The sequence below is a fragment of the Ambystoma mexicanum genome, chromosome 6p (genome assembly GCF_040938575.1).
Source record: "Ambystoma mexicanum isolate Mex_15411 chromosome 6p, UKY_AmexF1_1, whole genome shotgun sequence".
Classification (NCBI taxonomy): domain Eukaryota; kingdom Metazoa; phylum Chordata; class Amphibia; order Caudata; family Ambystomatidae; genus Ambystoma; species Ambystoma mexicanum.
Genome location: NC_090935.1, coordinates 30,867,783 through 30,890,639, shown reverse-complemented (window position 1 = coordinate 30,890,639; position 22,857 = coordinate 30,867,783). Strand labels below are relative to the sequence as shown.

Here is a 22,857-nt window from a genome sequence, read left to right as displayed (position 1 = left end):
ACACTCTCTCTCGTGCTATCTGCTGCCTTTCAGACCCTGCCACCCCTCGCTTGCTTTAAAGGAGCAGTTGGCGAATGACACTGAGCAAAGAATGCACAAGTGGGTAAAGAGATCACACACCTAGAGGCAGCCAGCTCTCATGAAGAGTAGGGCCTAGAAGCAGTGAAGCTTGAGGGGCTGTGCGCTCTTTGCCATGAGCCCCTAGAGGCGGATCATATAGAAAGCGCTATATAGAAATGAGCAGCCAGCAGAGGACAAGGCAGCCGCTCTCGGTGCAGCACAGCACAGAGAGGATCAAGAGAAACGGGAAGGGCTTCCGCGGCAGCGAGCAAGCACAAGACCAGCACGGGAGCGGGGCCCCTTTTATTCTGTCAATAAAAGGTATTTCTCTCCTGGCACGCACGTGTCTAAAAATATGGAACGCTTCACGAATTTGCGTGTCATCCTTGCGCAGGGGCCATGCTAATCTTCTCTGTATCGTTCCAATTTTAGTATATGTGCTGCCGAAGCGAGCACACACTTGGGGCTGAACTGGCCAGTGTATAAAAGCCAGCGCATCGGCTGCCTATTGACCTAGGTTGACTTGTTATGCTCTAACTTTGGCAAGAAACTGTTTGGTTCTGGGGCCGGTATGGAACCAAGAGGCAAAGACCAACGACCCAAGCTTCCTCGCTGCTGGTTTGGCCCAAAAGGAAAGGTTCCGTGTGCTTGGCTATTGCAATGCAGGAAGAAAGGATCATGGTCCAGGCTGCATGCAAAGTGGCACCTCCCGTCATAATGCCTGGGTGATGGGTGCTGTGTGCCTGGACGCATCACAATAGTCCCACAAGCCAGAGAAAAGCCAGAGGGCCTGTGAGGGTTTGCTTGGGGGGGGCCCTGTTGAATTCCAGGATAGGCAAGGTGAGGCAGCGGCCTAGTGCGCGGACCCCCGAGAGCCCCGGATTGCTGCTGCCCCCGCCTTCAAGCCAGAGATGCATTTTCAAACCGATGTAAGTTTACGTTTGGCTGCTGGCTTCAGCGACGGTGGCTTCAAAGTCCCGCCGGGTCTGCTTTCCTTTGGTAGGGCCAGGAAGCCTCTTACAACAGGTATTGGCTGCCTGTCGCCTGCTTTTATCAACTGTGCCAGGACGTGAGCCTTGTGTGTTACAAAATCAGGACAGCAGGCATTGCAGTGGCTCCTGCTTCAGAAAGGCACCTTGAAGAACAGCACTAGGAGCTAACGGAGGGCACCAGGGGTATGGGGGCCAGTGGTGCAATGGATAAGGCGCCTGACTAGGAGTCAGAAGGTTGTGGGTTCCACTGCCATCCGGCTGGGCTCCCAACTCTGTGCTTTGTTTCTTTGAATTACATTTAAATTCCCTTGGCCTTCACTGCTCGCAATAGACTTTTGATTTTATGTGGGGCGGGCCCGGTTGCACAGCAAGGAAACACCAGGCGCCATCTCGAAGCACCACCAGTAGGGGTCCCTCCAGAAGGCCCCAACAAGCAGCAGATGATTTCTATGCATGTGTGCGTCCTGTCCTTCAATGGGTGGGGGTTGGCTTGTGTTGGACACAGTCCCAGGGCAGCCCTTCACGTCCCTGATCGGCCACGATCGGCCAGAGACCTCTCTGTGAGCGCCGCAGGCGAGCCTTCTCGGGACCTCAGCAACTGAGGGGCACATTTCCAAATGAGGGAGACATTTCCAGAAAGCGCACCAGGGAACGGCTCGGCCTCTGCTCCGTGGCCCAACCCAGCCTGGTCCTTCTCCAACCAGCTGGGAGCTGTCCAAAAGCCGGTGGGCCTGGCGGAATGGGCTCCCAGCAGGCCCTGGCTGACTGGTGATTTGCATACACACAGACACACGCACGCACGCACACTCTCTCTCGTGCTATCTGCTGCCTTTCAGACCCTGCCACCCCTCGCTTGCTTTAAAGGAGCAGTTGGCGAATGACACTGAGCAAAGAATGCACAAGTGGGTAAAGAGATCACACACCTAGAGGCAGCCAGCTCTCATGAAGAGTAGGGCCTAGAAGCAGTGAAGCTTGAGGGGCTGTGCGCTCTTTGCCATGAGCCCCTAGAGGCGGATCATATAGAAAGCGCTATATAGAAATGAGCAGCCAGCAGAGGACAAGGCAGCCGCTCTTGGTGCAGCACAGAGAGGATCAAGAGAAACGGGAAGGGCTTCCGCGGCAGCGAGCAAGCACAAGACCAGCACGGGAGCGGGGCCCCTTTTATTCTGTCAATAAAAGGTATTTCTCTCCTGGCACGCACGTGTCTAAAAATATGGAACGCTTCACGAATTTGCGTGTCATCCTTGCGCAGGGGCCATGCTAATCTTCTCTGTATCGTTCCAATTTTAGTATATGTGCTGCCGAAGCGAGCACACACTTGGGGCTGAACTGGCCAGTGTATAAAAGCCAGCGCATCGGCTGCCTATTGACCTAGGTTGACTTGTTATGCTCTAACTTTGGCAAGAAACTGTTTGGTTCTGGGGCCGGTATGGAACCAAGAGGCAAAGACCAACGACCCAAGCTTCCTCGCTGCTGGTTTGGCCCAAAAGGAAAGGTTCCGTGTGCTTGGCTATTGCAATGCAGGAAGAAAGGATCATGGTCCAGGCTGCATGCAAAGTGGCACCTCCCGTCATAATGCCTGGGTGATGGGTGCTGTGTGCCTGGACGCATCACAATAGTCCCACAAGCCAGAGAAAAGCCAGAGGGCCTGTGAGGGTTTGCTTGGGGGGGGCCCTGTTGAATTCCAGGATAGGCAAGGTGAGGCAGCGGCCTAGTGCGCGGACCCCCGAGAGCCCCGGATTGCTGCTGCCCCCGCCTTCAAGCCAGAGATGCATTTTCAAACCGATGTAAGTTTACGTTTGGCTGCTGGCTTCAGCGACGGTGGCTTCAAAGTCCCGCCGGGTCTGCTTTCCTTTGGTAGGGCCAGGAAGCCTCTTACAACAGGTATTGGCTGCCTGTCGCCTGCTTTTATCAACTGTGCCAGGACGTGAGCCTTGTGTGTTACAAAATCAGGACAGCAGGCATTGCAGTGGCTCCTGCTTCAGAAAGGCACCTTGAAGAACAGCACTAGGAGCTAACGGAGGGCACCAGGGGTATGGGGGCCAGTGGTGCAATGGATAAGGCGCCTGACTAGGAGTCAGAAGGTTGTGGGTTCCACTGCCATCCGGCTGGGCTCCCAACTCTGTGCTTTGTTTCTTTGAATTACATTTAAATTCCCTTGGCCTTCACTGCTCGCAATAGACTTTTGATTTTATGTGGGGCGGGCCCGGTTGCACAGCAAGGAAACACCAGGCGCCATCTCGAAGCACCACCAGTAGGGGTCCCTCCAGAAGGCCCCAACAAGCAGCAGATGATTTCTATGCATGTGTGCGTCCTGTCCTTCAATGGGTGGGGGTTGGCTTGTGTTGGACACAGTCCCAGGGCAGCCCTTCACGTCCCTGATCGGCCACGATCGGCCAGAGACCTCTCTGTGAGCGCCGCAGGCGAGCCTTCTCGGGACCTCAGCAACTGAGGGGCACATTTCCAAATGAGGGAGACATTTCCAGAAAGCGCACCAGGGAACGGCTCAGCCTCTGCTTCGTGGCCTAACCCAGCCTGGTCCTTCTCCAACCATCTGGGAGCTGTCCAAAAGCCGGTGGGCCTGGCGGAATGGGCTCCCAGCAGGCCCTGGCTGACTGGTGATTTGCATACACACAGACACACGCACGCACGCACACTCTCTCTCGTGCTATCTGCTGCCTTTCAGACCCTGCCACCCCTCGCTTGCTTTAAAGGAGCAGTTGGCGAATGACACTGAGCAAAGAATGCACAAGTGGGTAAAGAGATCACACACCTAGAGGCAGCCAGCTCTCATGAAGAGTAGGGCCTAGAAGCAGTGAAGCTTGAGGGGCTGTGCGCTCTTTGCCATGAGCCCCTAGAGGCGGATCATATAGAAAGCGCTATATAGAAATGAGCAGCCAGCAGAGGACAAGGCAGCCGCTCTCGGTGCAGCACAGCACAGAGAGGATCAAGAGAAACGAGAAGGGCTTCCGCGGCAGCGAGCAAGCACAAGACCAGCACGGCAGCGGGGCCCCTTTTATTCTGTCAATAAAAGGTATTTCTCTCCTGGCACGCACGTGTCTAAAAATATGGAACGCTTCACGAATTTGCGTGTCATCCTTGCGCAGGGGCCATGCTAATCTTCTCTGTATCGTTCCAATTTTAGTATATGTGCTGCCGAAGCGAGCACACACTTGGGGCTGAACTGGCCAGTGTATAAAAGCCAGCGCATCGGCTGCCTATTGACCTAGGTTGACTTGTTATGCTCTAACTTTGGCAAGAAACTGTTTGGTTCTGGGGCCGGTATGGAACCAAGAGGCAAAGACCAACGACCCAAGCTTCCTCGCTGCTGGTTTGGCCCAAAAGGAAAGGTTCCGTGTGCTTGGCTATTGCAATGCAGGAAGAAAGGATCATGGTCCAGGCTGCATGCAAAGTGGCACCTCCCGTCATAATGCCTGGGTGATGGGTGCTGTGTGCCTGGACGCATCACAATAGTCCCACAAGCCAGAGAAAAGCCAGAGGGCCTGTGAGGGTTTGCTTGGGGGGGGCCCTGTTGAATTCCAGGATAGGCAAGGTGAGGCAGCGGCCTAGTGCGCGGACCCCCGAGAGCCCCGGATTGCTGCTGCCCCCGCCTTCAAGCCAGAGATGCATTTTCAAACCGATGTAAGTTTACGTTTGGCTGCTGGCTTCAGCGACGGTGGCTTCAAAGTCCCGCCGGGTCTGCTTTCCTTTGGTAGGGCCAGGAAGCCTCTTACAACAGGTATTGGCTGCCTGTCGCCTGCTTTTATCAACTGTGCCAGGACGTGAGCCTTGTGTGTTACAAAATCAGGACAGCAGGCATTGCAGTGGCTCCTGCTTCAGAAAGGCACCTTGAAGAACAGCACTAGGAGCTAACGGAGGGCACCAGGGGTATGGGGGCCAGTGGTGCAATGGATAAGGCGCCTGACTAGGAGTCAGAAGGTTGTGGGTTCCACTGCCATCCGGCTGGGCTCCCAACTCTGTGCTTTGTTTCTTTGAATTACATTTAAATTCCCTTGGCCTTCACTGCTCGCAATAGACTTTTGATTTTATGTGGGGCGGGCCCGGTTGCACAGCAAGGAAACACCAGGCGCCATCTCGAAGCACCACCAGTAGGGGTCCCTCCAGAAGGCCCCAACAAGCAGCAGATGATTTCTATGCATGTGTGCGTCCTGTCCTTCAATGGGTGGGGGTTGGCTTGTGTTGGACACAGTCCCAGGGCAGCCCTTCACGTCCCTGATCGGCCACGATCGGCCAGAGACCTCTCTGTGAGCGCCGCAGGCGAGCCTTCTCGGGACCTCAGCAACTGAGGGGCACATTTCCAAATGAGGGAGACATTTCCAGAAAGCGCACCAGGGAACGGCTCAGCCTCTGCTTCGTGGCCTAACCCAGCCTGGTCCTTCTCCAACCATCTGGGAGCTGTCCAAAAGCCGGTGGGCCTGGCGGAATGGGCTCCCAGCAGGCCCTGGCTGACTGGTGATTTGCATACACACAGACACACGCACGCACGCACACTCTCTCTCGTGCTATCTGCTGCCTTTCAGACCCTGCCACCCCTCGCTTGCTTTAAAGGAGCAGTTGGCGAATGACACTGAGCAAAGAATGCACAAGTGGGTAAAGAGATCACACACCTAGAGGCAGCCAGCTCTCATGAAGAGTAGGGCCTAGAAGCAGTGAAGCTTGAGGGGCTGTGCGCTCTTTGCCATGAGCCCTTAGAGGCGGATCATATAGAAAGCGCTATATAGAAATGAGCAGCCAGCAGAGGACAAGGCAGCCGCTCTCGGTGCAGCACAGCACAGAGAGGATCAAGAGAAACGGGAAGGGCTTCCGCGGCAGCGAGCAAGCACAAGACCAGCACGGGAGCGGGGCCCCTTTTATTCTGTCAATAAAAGGTATTTCTCTCCTGGCACGCACGTGTCTAAAAATATGGAACGCTTCACGAATTTGCGTGTCATCCTTGCGCAGGGGCCATGCTAATCTTCTCTGTATCGTTCCAATTTTAGTATATGTGCTGCCGAAGCGAGCACACACTTGGGGCTGAACTGGCCAGTGTATAAAAGCCAGCGCATCGGCTGCCTATTGACCTAGGTTGACTTGTTATGCTCTAACTTTGGCAAGAAACTGTTTGGTTCTGGGGCCGGTATGGAACCAAGAGGCAAAGACCAACGACCCAAGCTTCCTCGCTGCTGGTTTGGCCCAAAAGGAAAGGTTCCGTGTGCTTGGCTATTGCAATGCAGGAAGAAAGGATCATGGTCCAGGCTGCATGCAAAGTGGCACCTCCCGTCATAATGCCTGGGTGATGGGTGCTGTGTGCCTGGACGCATCACAATAGTCCCACAAGCCAGAGAAAAGCCAGAGGGCCTGTGAGGGTTTGCTTGGGGGGGGCCCTGTTGAATTCCAGGATAGGCAAGGTGAGGCAGCGGCCTAGTGCGCGGACCCCCGAGAGCCCCGGATTGCTGCTGCCCCCGCCTTCAAGCAAGAGATGCATTTTCAAACCGATGTAAGTTTACGTTTGGCTGCTGGCTTCAGCGACGGTGGCTTCAAAGTCCCGCCGGGTCTGCTTTCCTTTGGTAGGGCCAGGAAGCCTCTTACAACAGGTATTGGCTGCCTGTCGCCTGCTTTTATCAACTGTGCCAGGACGTGAGCCTTGTGTGTTACAAAATCAGGACAGCAGGCATTGCAGTGGCTCCTGCTTCAGAAAGGCACCTTGAAGAACAGCACTAGGAGCTAACGGAGGGCACCAGGGGTATGGGGGCCAGTGGTGCAATGGATAAGGCGCCTGACTAGGAGTCAGAAGGTTGTGGGTTCCTCTGCCATCCGGCTGGGCTCCCAACTCTGTGCTTTGTTTCTTTGAATTACATTTAAATTCCCTTGGCCTTCACTGCTCGCAATAGACTTTTGATTTTATGTGGGGCGGGCCCGGTTGCACAGCAAGGAAACACCAGGCGCCATCTCGAAGCACCACCAGTAGGGGTCCCTCCAGAAGGCCCCAACAAGCAGCAGATGATTTCTATGCATGTGTGCGTCCTGTCCTTCAATGGGTGGGGGTTGGCTTGTGTTGGACACAGTCCCAGGGCAGCCCTTCACGTCCCTGATCGGCCACGATCGGCCAGAGACCTCTCTGTGAGCGCCGCAGGCGAGCCTTCTCGGGACCTCAGCAACTGAGGGGCACATTTCCAAATGAGGGAGACATTTCCAGAAAGCGCACCAGGGAACGGCTCGGCCTCTGCTCCGTGGCCCAACCCAGCCTGGTCCTTCTCCAACCAGCTGGGAGCTGTCCAAAAGCCGGTGGGCCTGGCGGAATGGGCTCCCAGCAGGCCCTGGCTGACTGGTGATTTGCATACACACAGACACACGCACGCACGCACACTCTCTCTCGTGCTATCTGCTGCCTTTCAGACCCTGCCACCCCTCGCTTGCTTTAAAGGAGCAGTTGGCGAATGACACTGAGCAAAGAATGCACAAGTGGGTAAAGAGATCACACACCTAGAGGCAGCCAGCTCTCATGAAGAGTAGGGCCTAGAAGCAGTGAAGCTTGAGGGGCTGTGCGCTCTTTGCCATGAGCCCCTAGAGGCGGATCATATAGAAAGCGCTATATAGAAATGAGCAGCCAGCAGAGGACAAGGCAGCCGCTCTTGGTGCAGCACAGAGAGGATCAAGAGAAACGGGAAGGGCTTCCGCGGCAGCGAGCAAGCACAAGACCAGCACGGGAGCGGGGCCCCTTTTATTCTGTCAATAAAAGGTATTTCTCTCCTGGCACGCACGTGTCTAAAAATATGGAACGCTTCACGAATTTGCGTGTCATCCTTGCGCAGGGGCCATGCTAATCTTCTCTGTATCGTTCCAATTTTAGTATATGTGCTGCCGAAGCGAGCACACACTTGGGGCTGAACTGGCCAGTGTATAAAAGCCAGCGCATCGGCTGCCTATTGACCTAGGTTGACTTGTTATGCTCTAACTTTGGCAAGAAACTGTTTGGTTCTGGGGCCGGTATGGAACCAAGAGGCAAAGACCAACGACCCAAGCTTCCTCGCTGCTGGTTTGGCCCAAAAGGAAAGGTTCCGTGTGCTTGGCTATTGCAATGCAGGAAGAAAGGATCATGGTCCAGGCTGCATGCAAAGTGGCACCTCCCGTCATAATGCCTGGGTGATGGGTGCTGTGTGCCTGGACGCATCACAATAGTCCCACAAGCCAGAGAAAAGCCAGAGGGCCTGTGAGGGTTTGCTTGGGGGGGGCCCTGTTGAATTCCAGGATAGGCAAGGTGAGGCAGCGGCCTAGTGCGCGGACCCCCGAGAGCCCCGGATTGCTGCTGCCCCCGCCTTCAAGCCAGAGATGCATTTTCAAACCGATGTAAGTTTACGTTTGGCTGCTGGCTTCAGCGACGGTGGCTTCAAAGTCCCGCCGGGTCTGCTTTCCTTTGGTAGGGCCAGGAAGCCTCTTACAACAGGTATTGGCTGCCTGTCGCCTGCTTTTATCAACTGTGCCAGGACGTGAGCCTTGTGTGTTACAAAATCAGGACAGCAGGCATTGCAGTGGCTCCTGCTTCAGAAAGGCACCTTGAAGAACAGCACTAGGAGCTAACGGAGGGCACCAGGGGTATGGGGGCCAGTGGTGCAATGGATAAGGCGCCTGACTAGGAGTCAGAAGGTTGTGGGCTCCGAACTCTGTGCTTTGTTTCTTTGAATTACATTTAAATTCCCTTGGCCTTCACTGCTCGCAATAGACTTTTGATTTTATGTGGGGCGGGCCCGGTTGCACAGCAAGGAAACACCAGGCGCAATCTCGAAGCACCACCAGTAGGGGTCCCTCCAGAAGGCCCCAACAAGCAGCAGATGATTTCTATGCATGTGTGCGTCCTGTCCTTCAATGGGTGGGGGTTGGCTTGTGTTGGACACAGTCCCAGGGCAGCCCTTCACGTCCCTGATTGGCCACGATCGGCCAGAGACCTCTCTGTGAGCGCCGCAGGCGAGCCTTCTCGGGACCTCAGCAACTGAGGGGCACATTTCCAAATGAGGGAGACATTTCCAGAAAGCGCACCAGGGAACGGCTCGGCCTCTGCTCCGTGGCCCAACCCAGCCTGGTCCTTCTCCAACCAGCTGGGAGCTGTCCAAAAGCCGGTGGGCCTGGCGGAATGGGCTCCCAGCAGGCCCTGGCTGACTGGTGATTTGCATACACACAGACACACGCACGCACGCACACTCTCTCTCGTGCTATCTGCTGCCTTTCAGACCCTGCCACCCCTCGCTTGCTTTAAAGGAGCAGTTGGCGAATGACACTGAGCAAAGAATGCACAAGTGGGTAAAGAGATCACACACCTAGAGGCAGCCAGCTCTCATGAAGAGTAGGGCCTAGAAGCAGTGAAGCTTGAGGGGCTGTGCGCTCTTTGCCATGAGCCCCTAGAGGCGGATCATATAGAAAGCGCTATATAGAAATGAGCAGCCAGCAGAGGACAAGGCAGCCGCTCTTGGTGCAGCACAGAGAGGATCAAGAGAAACGGGAAGGGCTTCCGCGGCAGCGAGCAAGCACAAGACCAGCACGGGAGCGGGGCCCCTTTTATTCTGTCAATAAAAGGTATTTCTCTCCTGGCACGCACGTGTCTAAAAATCTGGAACGCTTCACGAATTTGCGTGTCATCCTTGCGCAGGGGCCATGCTAATCTTCTCTGTATCGTTCCAATTTTAGTATATGTGCTGCCGAAGCGAGCACACACTTGGGGCTGAACTGGCCAGTGTATAAAAGCCAGCGCATCGGCTGCCTATTGACCTAGGTTGACTTGTTATGCTCTAACTTTGGCAAGAAACTGTTTGGTTCTGGGGCCGGTATGGAACCAAGAGGCAAAGACCAACGACCCAAGCTTCCTCGCTGCTGGTTTGGCCCAAAAGGAAAGGTTCCGTGTGCTTGGCTATTGCAATGCAGGAAGAAAGGATCATGGTCCAGGCTGCATGCAAAGTGGCACCTCCCGTCATAATGCCTGGGTGATGGGTGCTGTGTGCCTGGACGCATCACAATAGTCCCACAAGCCAGAGAAAAGCCAGAGGGCCTGTGAGGGTTTGCTTGGGGGGGGCCCTGTTGAATTCCAGGATAGGCAAGGTGAGGCAGCGGCCTAGTGCGCGGACCCCCGAGAGCCCCGGATTGCTGCTGCCCCCGCCTTCAAGCCAGAGATGCATTTTCAAACCGATGTAAGTTTACGTTTGGCTGCTGGCTTCAGCGACGGTGGCTTCAAAGTCCCGCCGGGTCTGCTTTCCTTTGGTAGGGCCAGGAAGCCTCTTACAACAGGTATTGGCTGCCTGTCGCCTGCTTTTATCAACTGTGCCAGGACGTGAGCCTTGTGTGTTACAAAATCAGGACAGCAGGCATTGCAGTGGCTCCTGCTTCAGAAAGGCACCTTGAAGAACAGCACTAGGAGCTAACGGAGGGCACCAGGGGTATGGGGGCCAGTGGTGCAATGGATAAGGCGCCTGACTAGGAGTCAGAAGGTTGTGGGCTCCCAACTCTGTGCTTTGTTTCTTTGAATTACATTTAAATTCCCTTGGCCTTCACTGCTCGCAATAGACTTTTGATTTTATGTGGGGCGGGCCCGGTTGCACAGCAAGGAAACACCAGGCGCAATCTCGAAGCACCACCAGTAGGGGTCCCTCCAGAAGGCCCCAACAAGCAGCAGATGATTTCTATGCATGTGTGCGTCCTGTCCTTCAATGGGTGGGGGTTGGCTTGTGTTGGACACAGTCCCAGGGCAGCCCTTCACGTCCCTGATTGGCCACGATCGGCCAGAGACCTCTCTGGTGAGCGCCGCAGGCGAGCCTTCTCGGGACCTCAGCAACTGAGGGGCACATTTCCAAATGAGGGAGACATTTCCAGAAAGCGCACCAGGGAACGGCTCGGCCTCTGCTCCGTGGCCTAACCCAGCCTGGTCCTTCTCCAACCATCTGGGAGCTGTCCAAAAGCCGGTGGGCCTGGCGGAATGGGCTCCCAGCAGGCCCTGGCTGACTGGTGATTTGCATACACACAGACACACGCACGCACGCACACTCTCTCTCGTGCTATCTGCTGCCTTTCAGACCCTGCCACCCCTCGCTTGCTTTAAAGGAGCAGTTGGCGAATGACACTGAGCAAAGAATGCACAAGTGGGTAAAGAGATCACACACCTAGAGGCAGCCAGCTCTCATGAAGAGTAGGGCCTAGAAGCAGTGAAGCTTGAGGGGCTGTGCGCTCTTTGCCATGAGCCCCTAGAGGCGGATCATATAGAAAGCGCTATATAGAAATGAGCAGCCAGCAGAGGACAAGGCAGCCGCTCTCGGTGCAGCACAGCACAGAGAGGATCAAGAGAAACGAGAAGGGCTTCCGCGGCAGCGAGCAAGCACAAGACCAGCACGGCAGCGGGGCCCCTTTTATTCTGTCAATAAAAGGTATTTCTCTCCTGGCACGCACGTGTCTAAAAATATGGAACGCTTCACGAATTTGCGTGTCATCCTTGCGCAGGGGCCATGCTAATCTTCTCTGTATCGTTCCAATTTTAGTATATGTGCTGCCGAAGCGAGCACACACTTGGGGCTGAACTGGCCAGTGTATAAAAGCCAGCGCATCGGCTGCCTATTGACCTAGGTTGACTTGTTATGCTCTAACTTTGGCAAGAAACTGTTTGGTTCTGGGGCCGGTATGGAACCAAGAGGCAAAGACCAACGACCCAAGCTTCCTCGCTGCTGGTTTGGCCCAAAAGGAAAGGTTCCGTGTGCTTGGCTATTGCAATGCAGGAAGAAAGGATCATGGTCCAGGCTGCATGCAAAGTGGCACCTCCCGTCATAATGCCTGGGTGATGGGTGCTGTGTGCCTGGACGCATCACAATAGTCCCACAAGCCAGAGAAAAGCCAGAGGGCCTGTGAGGGTTTGCTTGGGGGGGGCCCTGTTGAATTCCAGGATAGGCAAGGTGAGGCAGCGGCCTAGTGCGCGGACCCCCGAGAGCCCCGGATTGCTGCTGCCCCCGCCTTCAAGCCAGAGATGCATTTTCAAACCGATGTAAGTTTACGTTTGGCTGCTGGCTTCAGCGACGGTGGCTTCAAAGTCCCGCCGGGTCTGCTTTCCTTTGGTAGGGCCAGGAAGCCTCTTACAACAGGTATTGGCTGCCTGTCGCCTGCTTTTATCAACTGTGCCAGGACGTGAGCCTTGTGTGTTACAAAATCAGGACAGCAGGCATTGCAGTGGCTCCTGCTTCAGAAAGGCACCTTGAAGAACAGCACTAGGAGCTAACGGAGGGCACCAGGGGTATGGGGGCCAGTGGTGCAATGGATAAGGCGCCTGACTAGGAGTCAGAAGGTTGTGGGTTCCACTGCCATCCGGCTGGGCTCCCAACTCTGTGCTTTGTTTCTTTGAATTACATTTAAATTCCCTTGGCCTTCACTGCTCGCAATAGACTTTTGATTTTATGTGGGGCGGGCCCGGTTGCACAGCAAGGAAACACCAGGCGCCATCTCCAAGCACCACCAGCAGGGGTCCCTCCAGACCGCCCCAACAAGCAGTAGATGATTTCTATGCATGTGTGCGTCCTGTCCTTCAATGGGTGGGGGTTGGCTTGTGTTGGACACAGTCCCAGGGCAGCCCTTCACGTCCCTGATCGGCCACGATCGGCCAGAGACCTCTCTGTGAGCGCCGCAGGCGAGCCTTCTCGGGACCTCAGCAACTGAGGGGCACATTTCCAAATGAGGGAGACATTTCCAGAAAGCGCACCAGGGAACGGCTCAGCCTCTGCTTCGTGGCCTAACCCAGCCTGGTCCTTCTCCAACCATCTGGGAGCTGTCCAAAAGCCGGTGGGCCTGGCGGAATGGGCTCCCAGCAGGCCCTGGCTGACTGGTGATTTGCATACACACAGACACACGCACGCACGCACACTCTCTCTCGTGCTATCTGCTGCCTTTCAGACCCTGCCACCCCTCGCTTGCTTTAAAGGAGCAGTTGGCGAATGACACTGAGCAAAGAATGCACAAGTGGGTAAAGAGATCACACACCTAGAGGCAGCCAGCTCTCATGAAGAGTAGGGCCTAGAAGCAGTGAAGCTTGAGGGGCTGTGCGCTCTTTGCCATGAGCCCTTAGAGGCGGATCATATAGAAAGCGCTATATAGAAATGAGCAGCCAGCAGAGGACAAGGCAGCCGCTCTCGGTGCAGCACAGCACAGAGAGGATCAAGAGAAACGGGAAGGGCTTCCGCGGCAGCGAGCAAGCACAAGACCAGCACGGGAGCGGGGCCCCTTTTATTCTGTCAATAAAAGGTATTTCTCTCCTGGCACGCACGTGTCTAAAAATATGGAACGCTTCACGAATTTGCGTGTCATCCTTGCGCAGGGGCCATGCTAATCTTCTCTGTATCGTTCCAATTTTAGTATATGTGCTGCCGAAGCGAGCACACACTTGGGGCTGAACTGGCCAGTGTATAAAAGCCAGCGCATCGGCTGCCTATTGACCTAGGTTGACTTGTTATGCTCTAACTTTGGCAAGAAACTGTTTGGTTCTGGGGCCGGTATGGAACCAAGAGGCAAAGACCAACGACCCAAGCTTCCTCGCTGCTGGTTTGGCCCAAAAGGAAAGGTTCCGTGTGCTTGGCTATTGCAATGCAGGAAGAAAGGATCATGGTCCAGGCTGCATGCAAAGTGGCACCTCCCGTCATAATGCCTGGGTGATGGGTGCTGTGTGCCTGGACGCATCACAATAGTCCCACAAGCCAGAGAAAAGCCAGAGGGCCTGTGAGGGTTTGCTTGGGGGGGGCCCTGTTGAATTCCAGGATAGGCAAGGTGAGGCAGCGGCCTAGTGCGCGGACCCCCGAGAGCCCCGGATTGCTGCTGCCCCCGCCTTCAAGCAAGAGATGCATTTTCAAACCGATGTAAGTTTACGTTTGGCTGCTGGCTTCAGCGACGGTGGCTTCAAAGTCCCGCCGGGTCTGCTTTCCTTTGGTAGGGCCAGGAAGCCTCTTACAACAGGTATTGGCTGCCTGTCGCCTGCTTTTATCAACTGTGCCAGGACGTGAGCCTTGTGTGTTACAAAATCAGGACAGCAGGCATTGCAGTGGCTCCTGCTTCAGAAAGGCACCTTGAAGAACAGCACTAGGAGCTAACGGAGGGCACCAGGGGTATGGGGGCCAGTGGTGCAATGGATAAGGCGCCTGACTAGGAGTCAGAAGGTTGTGGGTTCCTCTGCCATCCGGCTGGGCTCCCAACTCTGTGCTTTGTTTCTTTGAATTACATTTAAATTCCCTTGGCCTTCACTGCTCGCAATAGACTTTTGATTTTATGTGGGGCGGGCCCGGTTGCACAGCAAGGAAACACCAGGCGCCATCTCGAAGCACCACCAGTAGGGGTCCCTCCAGAAGGCCCCAACAAGCAGCAGATGATTTCTATGCATGTGTGCGTCCTGTCCTTCAATGGGTGGGGGTTGGCTTGTGTTGGACACAGTCCCAGGGCAGCCCTTCACGTCCCTGATCGGCCACGATCGGCCAGAGACCTCTCTGTGAGCGCCGCAGGCGAGCCTTCTCGGGACCTCAGCAACTGAGGGGCACATTTCCAAATGAGGGAGACATTTCCAGAAAGCGCACCAGGGAACGGCTCGGCCTCTGCTCCGTGGCCCAACCCAGCCTGGTCCTTCTCCAACCAGCTGGGAGCTGTCCAAAAGCCGGTGGGCCTGGCGGAATGGGCTCCCAGCAGGCCCTGGCTGACTGGTGATTTGCATACACACAGACACACGCACGCACGCACACTCTCTCTCGTGCTATCTGCTGCCTTTCAGACCCTGCCACCCCTCGCTTGCTTTAAAGGAGCAGTTGGCGAATGACACTGAGCAAAGAATGCACAAGTGGGTAAAGAGATCACACACCTAGAGGCAGCCAGCTCTCATGAAGAGTAGGGCCTAGAAGCAGTGAAGCTTGAGGGGCTGTGCGCTCTTTGCCATGAGCCCCTAGAGGCGGATCATATAGAAAGCGCTATATAGAAATGAGCAGCCAGCAGAGGACAAGGCAGCCGCTCTTGGTGCAGCACAGAGAGGATCAAGAGAAACGGGAAGGGCTTCCGCGGCAGCGAGCAAGCACAAGACCAGCACGGGAGCGGGGCCCCTTTTATTCTGTCAATAAAAGGTATTTCTCTCCTGGCACGCACGTGTCTAAAAATATGGAACGCTTCACGAATTTGCGTGTCATCCTTGCGCAGGGGCCATGCTAATCTTCTCTGTATCGTTCCAATTTTAGTATATGTGCTGCCGAAGCGAGCACACACTTGGGGCTGAACTGGCCAGTGTATAAAAGCCAGCGCATCGGCTGCCTATTGACCTAGGTTGACTTGTTATGCTCTAACTTTGGCAAGAAACTGTTTGGTTCTGGGGCCGGTATGGAACCAAGAGGCAAAGACCAACGACCCAAGCTTCCTCGCTGCTGGTTTGGCCCAAAAGGAAAGGTTCCGTGTGCTTGGCTATTGCAATGCAGGAAGAAAGGATCATGGTCCAGGCTGCATGCAAAGTGGCACCTCCCGTCATAATGCCTGGGTGATGGGTGCTGTGTGCCTGGACGCATCACAATAGTCCCACAAGCCAGAGAAAAGCCAGAGGGCCTGTGAGGGTTTGCTTGGGGGGGGCCCTGTTGAATTCCAGGATAGGCAAGGTGAGGCAGCGGCCTAGTGCGCGGACCCCCGAGAGCCCCGGATTGCTGCTGCCCCCGCCTTCAAGCCAGAGATGCATTTTCAAACCGATGTAAGTTTACGTTTGGCTGCTGGCTTCAGCGACGGTGGCTTCAAAGTCCCGCCGGGTCTGCTTTCCTTTGGTAGGGCCAGGAAGCCTCTTACAACAGGTATTGGCTGCCTGTCGCCTGCTTTTATCAACTGTGCCAGGACGTGAGCCTTGTGTGTTACAAAATCAGGACAGCAGGCATTGCAGTGGCTCCTGCTTCAGAAAGGCACCTTGAAGAACAGCACTAGGAGCTAACGGAGGGCACCAGGGGTATGGGGGCCAGTGGTGCAATGGATAAGGCGCCTGACTAGGAGTCAGAAGGTTGTGGGCTCCGAACTCTGTGCTTTGTTTCTTTGAATTACATTTAAATTCCCTTGGCCTTCACTGCTCGCAATAGACTTTTGATTTTATGTGGGGCGGGCCCGGTTGCACAGCAAGGAAACACCAGGCGCAATCTCGAAGCACCACCAGTAGGGGTCCCTCCAGAAGGCCCCAACAAGCAGCAGATGATTTCTATGCATGTGTGCGTCCTGTCCTTCAATGGGTGGGGGTTGGCTTGTGTTGGACACAGTCCCAGGGCAGCCCTTCACGTCCCTGATTGGCCACGATCGGCCAGAGACCTCTCTGTGAGCGCCGCAGGCGAGCCTTCTCGGGACCTCAGCAACTGAGGGGCACATTTCCAAATGAGGGAGACATTTCCAGAAAGCGCACCAGGGAACGGCTCGGCCTCTGCTCCGTGGCCCAACCCAGCCTGGTCCTTCTCCAACCAGCTGGGAGCTGTCCAAAAGCCGGTGGGCCTGGCGGAATGGGCTCCCAGCAGGCCCTGGCTGACTGGTGATTTGCATACACACAGACACACGCACGCACGCACACTCTCTCTCGTGCTATCTGCTGCCTTTCAGACCCTGCCACCCCTCGCTTGCTTTAAAGGAGCAGTTGGCGAATGACACTGAGCAAAGAATGCACAAGTGGGTAAAGAGATCACACACCTAGAGGCAGCCAGCTCTCATGAAGAGTAGGGCCTAGAAGCAGTGAAGCTTGAGGGGCTGTGCGCTCTTTGCCATGAGCCCCTAGAGGCGGATCATATAGAAAGCGCTATATAGAAATGAGCAGCCAGCAGAGGACAAGGCAGCCGCTCTTGGTGCAGCACAGAGAGGATCAAGAGAAACGGGAAGGGCTTCCGCGGCAGCGAGCAAGCACAAGACCAGCACGGGAGCGGGGCCCCTTTTATTCTGTCAATAAAAGGTATTTCTCTCCTGGCACGCACGTGTCTAAAAATCTGGAACGCTTCACGAATTTGCGTGTCATCCTTGCGCAGGGGCCATGCTAATCTTCTCTGTATCGTTCCAATTTTAGTATATGTGCTGCCGAAGCGAGCACACACTTGGGGCTGAACTGGCCAGTGTATAAAAGCCAGCGCATCGGCTGCCTATTGACCTAGGTTGACTTGTTATGCTCTAACTTTGGCAAGAAACTGTTTGGTTCTGGGGCCGGTATGGAACCAAGAGGCAAAGACCAACGACCCAAGCTTCCTCGCTGCTGGTTTGGCCCAAAAGGAAAGGTTCCGTGTGCTTGGCTATTGCAATGCAGGAAGAAAGGATCATGGTCCAGGCTGCATGCAAAGTGGCACCTCCCGTCATAATGCCTGGGTGATGGGTGCTGTGTGCCTGGACGCATCACAATAGTCCCACAAGCCAGAGAAAAGCCAGAGGGCCTGTGAGGGTTTGCTTGGGGGGGGCCCTGTTGAATTCCAGGATAGGCAAGGTGAGGCAGCGGCCTAGTGCGCGGACCCCCGAGAGCCCCGGATTGCTGCTGCCCCCGCCTTCAAGCCAGAGATGCATTTTCAAACCGATGTAAGTTTACGTTTGGCTGCTGGCTTCAGCGACGGTGGCTTCAAAGTCCCGCCGGGTCTGCTTTCCTTTGGTAGGGCCAGGAAGCCTCTTACAACAGGTATTGGCTGCCTGTCGCCTGCTTTTATCAACTGTGCCAGGACGTGAGCCTTGTGTGTTACAAAATCAGGACAGCAGGCATTGCAGTGGCTCCTGCTTCAGAAAGGCACCTTGAAGAACAGCACTAGGAGCTAACGGAGGGCACCAGGGGTATGGGGGCCAGTGGTGCAATGGATAAGGCGCCTGACTAGGAGTCAGAAGGTTGTGGGCTCCCAACTCTGTGCTTTGTTTCTTTGAATTACATTTAAATTCCCTTGGCCTTCACTGCTCGCAATAGACTTTTGATTTTATGTGGGGCGGGCCCGGTTGCACAGCAAGGAAACACCAGGCGCAATCTCGAAGCACCACCAGTAGGGGTCCCTCCAGAAGGCCCCAACAAGCAGCAGATGATTTCTATGCATGTGTGCGTCCTGTCCTTCAATGGGTGGGGGTTGGCTTGTGTTGGACACAGTCCCAGGGCAGCCCTTCACGTCCCTGATTGGCCACGATCGGCCAGAGACCTCTCTGGTGAGCGCCGCAGGCGAGCCTTCTCGGGACCTCAGCAACTGAGGGGCACATTTCCAAATGAGGGAGACATTTCCAGAAAGCGCACCAGGGAACGGCTCGGCCTCTGCTCCGTGGCCTAACCCAGCCTGGTCCTTCTCCAACCATCTGGGAGCTGTCCAAAAGCCGGTGGGCCTGGCGGAATGGGCTCCCAGCAGGCCCTGGCTGACTGGTGATTTGCATACACACAGACACACGCACGCACGCACACTCTCTCTCGTGCTATCTGCTGCCTTTCAGACCCTGCCACCCCTCGCTTGCTTTAAAGGAGCAGTTGGCGAATGACACTGAGCAAAGAATGCACAAGTGGGTAAAGAGATCACACACCTAGAGGCAGCCAGCTCTCATGAAGAGTAGGGCCTAGAAGCAGTGAAGCTTGAGGGGCTGTGCGCTCTTTGCCATGAGCCCCTAGAGGCGGATCATATAGAAAGCGCTATATAGAAATGAGCAGCCAGCAGAGGACAAGGCAGCCGCTCTCGGTGCAGCACAGCACAGAGAGGATCAAGAGAAACGAGAAGGGCTTCCGCGGCAGCGAGCAAGCACAAGACCAGCACGGCAGCGGGGCCCCTTTTATTCTGTCAATAAAAGGTATTTCTCTCCTGGCACGCACGTGTCTAAAAATATGGAACGCTTCACGAATTTGCGTGTCATCCTTGCGCAGGGGCCATGCTAATCTTCTCTGTATCGTTCCAATTTTAGTATATGTGCTGCCGAAGCGAGCACACACTTGGGGCTGAACTGGCCAGTGTATAAAAGCCAGCGCATCGGCTGCCTATTGACCTAGGTTGACTTGTTATGCTCTAACTTTGGCAAGAAACTGTTTGGTTCTGGGGCCGGTATGGAACCAAGAGGCAAAGACCAACGACCCAAGCTTCCTCGCTGCTGGTTTGGCCCAAAAGGAAAGGTTCCGTGTGCTTGGCTATTGCAATGCAGGAAGAAAGGATCATGGTCCAGGCTGCATGCAAAGTGGCACCTCCCGTCATAATGCCTGGGTGATGGGTGCTGTGTGCCTGGACGCATCACAATAGTCCCACAAGCCAGAGAAAAGCCAGAGGGCCTGTGAGGGTTTGCTTGGGGGGGGCCCTGTTGAATTCCAGGATAGGCAAGGTGAGGCAGCGGCCTAGTGCGCGGACCCCCGAGAGCCCCGGATTGCTGCTGCCCCCGCCTTCAAGCCAGAGATGCATTTTCAAACCGATGTAAGTTTACGTTTGGCTGCTGGCTTCAGCGACGGTGGCTTCAAAGTCCCGCCGGGTCTGCTTTCCTTTGGTAGGGCCAGGAAGCCTCTTACAACAGGTATTGGCTGCCTGTCGCCTGCTTTTATCAACTGTGCCAGGACGTGAGCCTTGTGTGTTACAAAATCAGGACAGCAGGCATTGCAGTGGCTCCTGCTTCAGAAAGGCACCTTGAAGAACAGCACTAGGAGCTAACGGAGGGCACCAGGGGTATGGGGGCCAGTGGTGCAATGGATAAGGCGCCTGACTAGGAGTCAGAAGGTTGTGGGTTCCACTGCCATCCGGCTGGGCTCCCAACTCTGTGCTTTGTTTCTTTGAATTACATTTAAATTCCCTTGGCCTTCACTGCTCGCAATAGACTTTTGATTTTATGTGGGGCGGGCCCGGTTGCACAGCAAGGAAACACCAGGCGCCATCTCGAAGCACCACCAGTAGGGGTCCCTCCAGAAGGCCCCAACAAGCAGCAGATGATTTCTATGCATGTGTGCGTCCTGTCCTTCAATGGGTGGGGGTTGGCTTGTGTTGGACACAGTCCCAGGGCAGCCCTTCACGTCCCTGATCGGCCACGATCGGCCAGAGACCTCTCTGTGAGCGCCGCAGGCGAGCCTTCTCGGGACCTCAGCAACTGAGGGGCACATTTCCAAATGAGGGAGACATTTCCAGAAAGCGCACCAGGGAACGGCTCAGCCTCTGCTTCGTGGCCTAACCCAGCCTGGTCCTTCTCCAACCATCTGGGAGCTGTCCAAAAGCCGGTGGGCCTGGCGGAATGGGCTCCCAGCAGGCCCTGGCTGACTGGTGATTTGCATACACACAGACACACGCACGCACGCACACTCTCTCTCGTGCTATCTGCTGCCTTTCAGACCCTGCCACCCCTCGCTTGCTTTAAAGGAGCAGTTGGCGAATGACACTGAGCAAAGAATGCACAAGTGGGTAAAGAGATCACACACCTAGAGGCAGCCAGCTCTCATGAAGAGTAGGGCCTAGAAGCAGTGAAGCTTGAGGGGCTGTGCGCTCTTTGCCATGAGCCCTTAGAGGCGGATCATATAGAAAGCGCTATATAGAAATGAGCAGCCAGCAGAGGACAAGGCAGCCGCTCTCGGTGCAGCACAGCACAGAGAGGATCAAGAGAAACGGGAAGGGCTTCCGCGGCAGCGAGCAAGCACAAGACCAGCACGGGAGCGGGGCCCCTTTTATTCTGTCAATAAAAGGTATTTCTCTCCTGGCACGCACGTGTCTAAAAATATGGAACGCTTCACGAATTTGCGTGTCATCCTTGCGCAGGGGCCATGCTAATCTTCTCTGTATCGTTCCAATTTTAGTATATGTGCTGCCGAAGCGAGCACACACTTGGGGCTGAACTGGCCAGTGTATAAAAGCCAGCGCATCGGCTGCCTATTGACCTAGGTTGACTTGTTATGCTCTAACTTTGGCAAGAAACTGTTTGGTTCTGGGGCCGGTATGGAACCAAGAGGCAAAGACCAACGACCCAAGCTTCCTCGCTGCTGGTTTGGCCCAAAAGGAAAGGTTCCGTGTGCTTGGCTATTGCAATGCAGGAAGAAAGGATCATGGTCCAGGCTGCATGCAAAGTGGCACCTCCCGTCATAATGCCTGGGTGATGGGTGCTGTGTGCCTGGACGCATCACAATAGTCCCACAAGCCAGAGAAAAGCCAGAGGGCCTGTGAGGGTTTGCTTGGGGGGGGCCCTGTTGAATTCCAGGATAGGCAAGGTGAGGCAGCGGCCTAGTGCGCGGACCCCCGAGAGCCCCGGATTGCTGCTGCCCCCGCCTTCAAGCAAGAGATGCATTTTCAAACCGATGTAAGTTTACGTTTGGCTGCTGGCTTCAGCGACGGTGGCTTCAAAGTCCCGCCGGGTCTGCTTTCCTTTGGTAGGGCCAGGAAGCCTCTTACAACAGGTATTGGCTGCCTGTCGCCTGCTTTTATCAACTGTGCCAGGACGTGAGCCTTGTGTGTTACAAAATCAGGACAGCAGGCATTGCAGTGGCTCCTGCTTCAGAAAGGCACCTTGAAGAACAGCACTAGGAGCTAACGGAGGGCACCAGGGGTATGGGGGCCAGTGGTGCAATGGATAAGGCGCCTGACTAGGAGTCAGAAGGTTGTGGGTTCCTCTGCCATCCGGCTGGGCTCCCAACTCTGTGCTTTGTTTCTTTGAATTACATTTAAATTCCCTTGGCCTTCACTGCTCGCAATAGACTTTTGATTTTATGTGGGGCGGGCCCGGTTGCACAGCAAGGAAACACCAGGCGCCATCTCGAAGCACCACCAGTAGGGGTCCCTCCAGAAGGCCCCAACAAGCAGCAGATGATTTCTATGCATGTGTGCGTCCTGTCCTTCAATGGGTGGGGGTTGGCTTGTGTTGGACACAGTCCCAGGGCAGCCCTTCACGTCCCTGATCGGCCACGATCGGCCAGAAACCTCTCTGGTGAGCGCCGCAGGCGAGCCTTCTCGGGACCTCAGCAACTGAGGGGCACATTTCCAAATGAGGGAGACATTTCCAGAAAGCGCACCAGGGAACGGCTCGGCCTCTGCTTCGTGGCCTAACCCAGCCTGGTCCTTCTCCAACCATCTGGGAGCTGTCCAAAAGCCGGTGGGCCTGGCGGAATGGGCTCCCAGCAGGCCCTGGCTGACTGGTGATTTGCATACACACAGACACACGCACGCACGCACACTCTCTCTCGTGCTATCTGCTGCCTTTCAGACCCTGCCACCCCTCGCTTGCTTTAAAGGAGCAGTTGGCGAATGACACTGAGCAAAGAATGCACAAGTGGGTAAAGAGATCACACACCTAGAGGCAGCCAGCTCTCATGAAGAGTAGGGCCTAGAAGCAGTGAAGCTTGAGGGGCTGTGCGCTCTTTGCCATGAGCCCCTAGAGGCGGATCATATAGAAAGCGCTATATAGAAATGAGCAGCCAGCAGAGGACAAGGCAGCCGCTCTTGGTGCAGCACAGAGAGGATCAAGAGAAACGGGAAGGGCTTCCGCGGCAGCGAGCAAGCACAAGACCAGCACGGGAGCGGGGCCCCTTGTATTCTGTCAATAAAAGGTATTTCTCTCCTGGCACGCACGTGTCTAAAAATATGGAACGCTTCACGAATTTGCGTGTCATCCTTGCGCAGGGGCCATGCTAATCTTCTCTGTATCGTTCCAATTTTAGTATATGTGCTGCCGAAGCGAGCACACACTTGGGGCTGAACTGGCCAGTGTATAAAAGCCAGCGCATCGGCTGCCTATTGACCTAGGTTGACTTGTTATGCTCTAACTTTGGCAAGAAACTGTTTGGTTCTGGGGCCGGGATGAAAGCAAGAGGCAAAGACCAACGACCCAAGCTTCCTCGCTGCTGGTTTGGCCCAAAAGGAAAGGTTCCGTGTGC

The 22,857-nt window shown here is 55.2% G+C and overlaps 13 non-coding genes across 13 annotated transcripts; all 13 read right to left on the bottom strand.

The window, feature by feature from the left end:
• Positions 1-409: 409 nt before the first annotated feature.
• LOC138512017 (U6 spliceosomal RNA) lies at positions 410-516 on the bottom strand. The gene has a single exon (XR_011280893.1). It is a non-coding gene; the product is annotated as a U6 spliceosomal RNA (small nuclear RNA).
• A 1,743-nt stretch (positions 517-2,259) lies between these two features.
• On the bottom strand, positions 2,260-2,366 carry LOC138512015 (U6 spliceosomal RNA). The gene has a single exon (XR_011280892.1). It is a non-coding gene; the product is annotated as a U6 spliceosomal RNA (small nuclear RNA).
• A 1,748-nt stretch (positions 2,367-4,114) lies between these two features.
• Positions 4,115-4,221, bottom strand: LOC138512014 (U6 spliceosomal RNA). The gene has a single exon (XR_011280891.1). It is a non-coding gene; the product is annotated as a U6 spliceosomal RNA (small nuclear RNA).
• A 1,748-nt stretch (positions 4,222-5,969) lies between these two features.
• Positions 5,970-6,076, bottom strand: LOC138512013 (U6 spliceosomal RNA). Its single transcript, XR_011280890.1, has one exon. It is a non-coding gene; the product is annotated as a U6 spliceosomal RNA (small nuclear RNA).
• A 1,743-nt stretch (positions 6,077-7,819) lies between these two features.
• LOC138512012 (U6 spliceosomal RNA) lies at positions 7,820-7,926 on the bottom strand. Its single transcript, XR_011280889.1, has one exon. It is a non-coding gene; the product is annotated as a U6 spliceosomal RNA (small nuclear RNA).
• Positions 7,927-9,648: 1,722 nt separating this feature from the next.
• Positions 9,649-9,755, bottom strand: LOC138512339 (U6 spliceosomal RNA). Its single transcript, XR_011281184.1, has one exon. It is a non-coding gene; the product is annotated as a U6 spliceosomal RNA (small nuclear RNA).
• A 1,728-nt stretch (positions 9,756-11,483) lies between these two features.
• On the bottom strand, positions 11,484-11,590 carry LOC138512011 (U6 spliceosomal RNA). The gene has a single exon (XR_011280888.1). It is a non-coding gene; the product is annotated as a U6 spliceosomal RNA (small nuclear RNA).
• Positions 11,591-13,338: 1,748 nt separating this feature from the next.
• Positions 13,339-13,445, bottom strand: LOC138512010 (U6 spliceosomal RNA). Its single transcript, XR_011280887.1, has one exon. It is a non-coding gene; the product is annotated as a U6 spliceosomal RNA (small nuclear RNA).
• Positions 13,446-15,188: 1,743 nt separating this feature from the next.
• Positions 15,189-15,295, bottom strand: LOC138512009 (U6 spliceosomal RNA). Its single transcript, XR_011280886.1, has one exon. It is a non-coding gene; the product is annotated as a U6 spliceosomal RNA (small nuclear RNA).
• A 1,722-nt stretch (positions 15,296-17,017) lies between these two features.
• LOC138512338 (U6 spliceosomal RNA) lies at positions 17,018-17,124 on the bottom strand. The gene has a single exon (XR_011281183.1). It is a non-coding gene; the product is annotated as a U6 spliceosomal RNA (small nuclear RNA).
• A 1,728-nt stretch (positions 17,125-18,852) lies between these two features.
• On the bottom strand, positions 18,853-18,959 carry LOC138512008 (U6 spliceosomal RNA). Its single transcript, XR_011280885.1, has one exon. It is a non-coding gene; the product is annotated as a U6 spliceosomal RNA (small nuclear RNA).
• A 1,748-nt stretch (positions 18,960-20,707) lies between these two features.
• On the bottom strand, positions 20,708-20,814 carry LOC138512007 (U6 spliceosomal RNA). The gene has a single exon (XR_011280884.1). It is a non-coding gene; the product is annotated as a U6 spliceosomal RNA (small nuclear RNA).
• Positions 20,815-22,558: 1,744 nt separating this feature from the next.
• On the bottom strand, positions 22,559-22,665 carry LOC138512006 (U6 spliceosomal RNA). The gene has a single exon (XR_011280883.1). It is a non-coding gene; the product is annotated as a U6 spliceosomal RNA (small nuclear RNA).
• Positions 22,666-22,857: the final 192 nt, after the last annotated feature.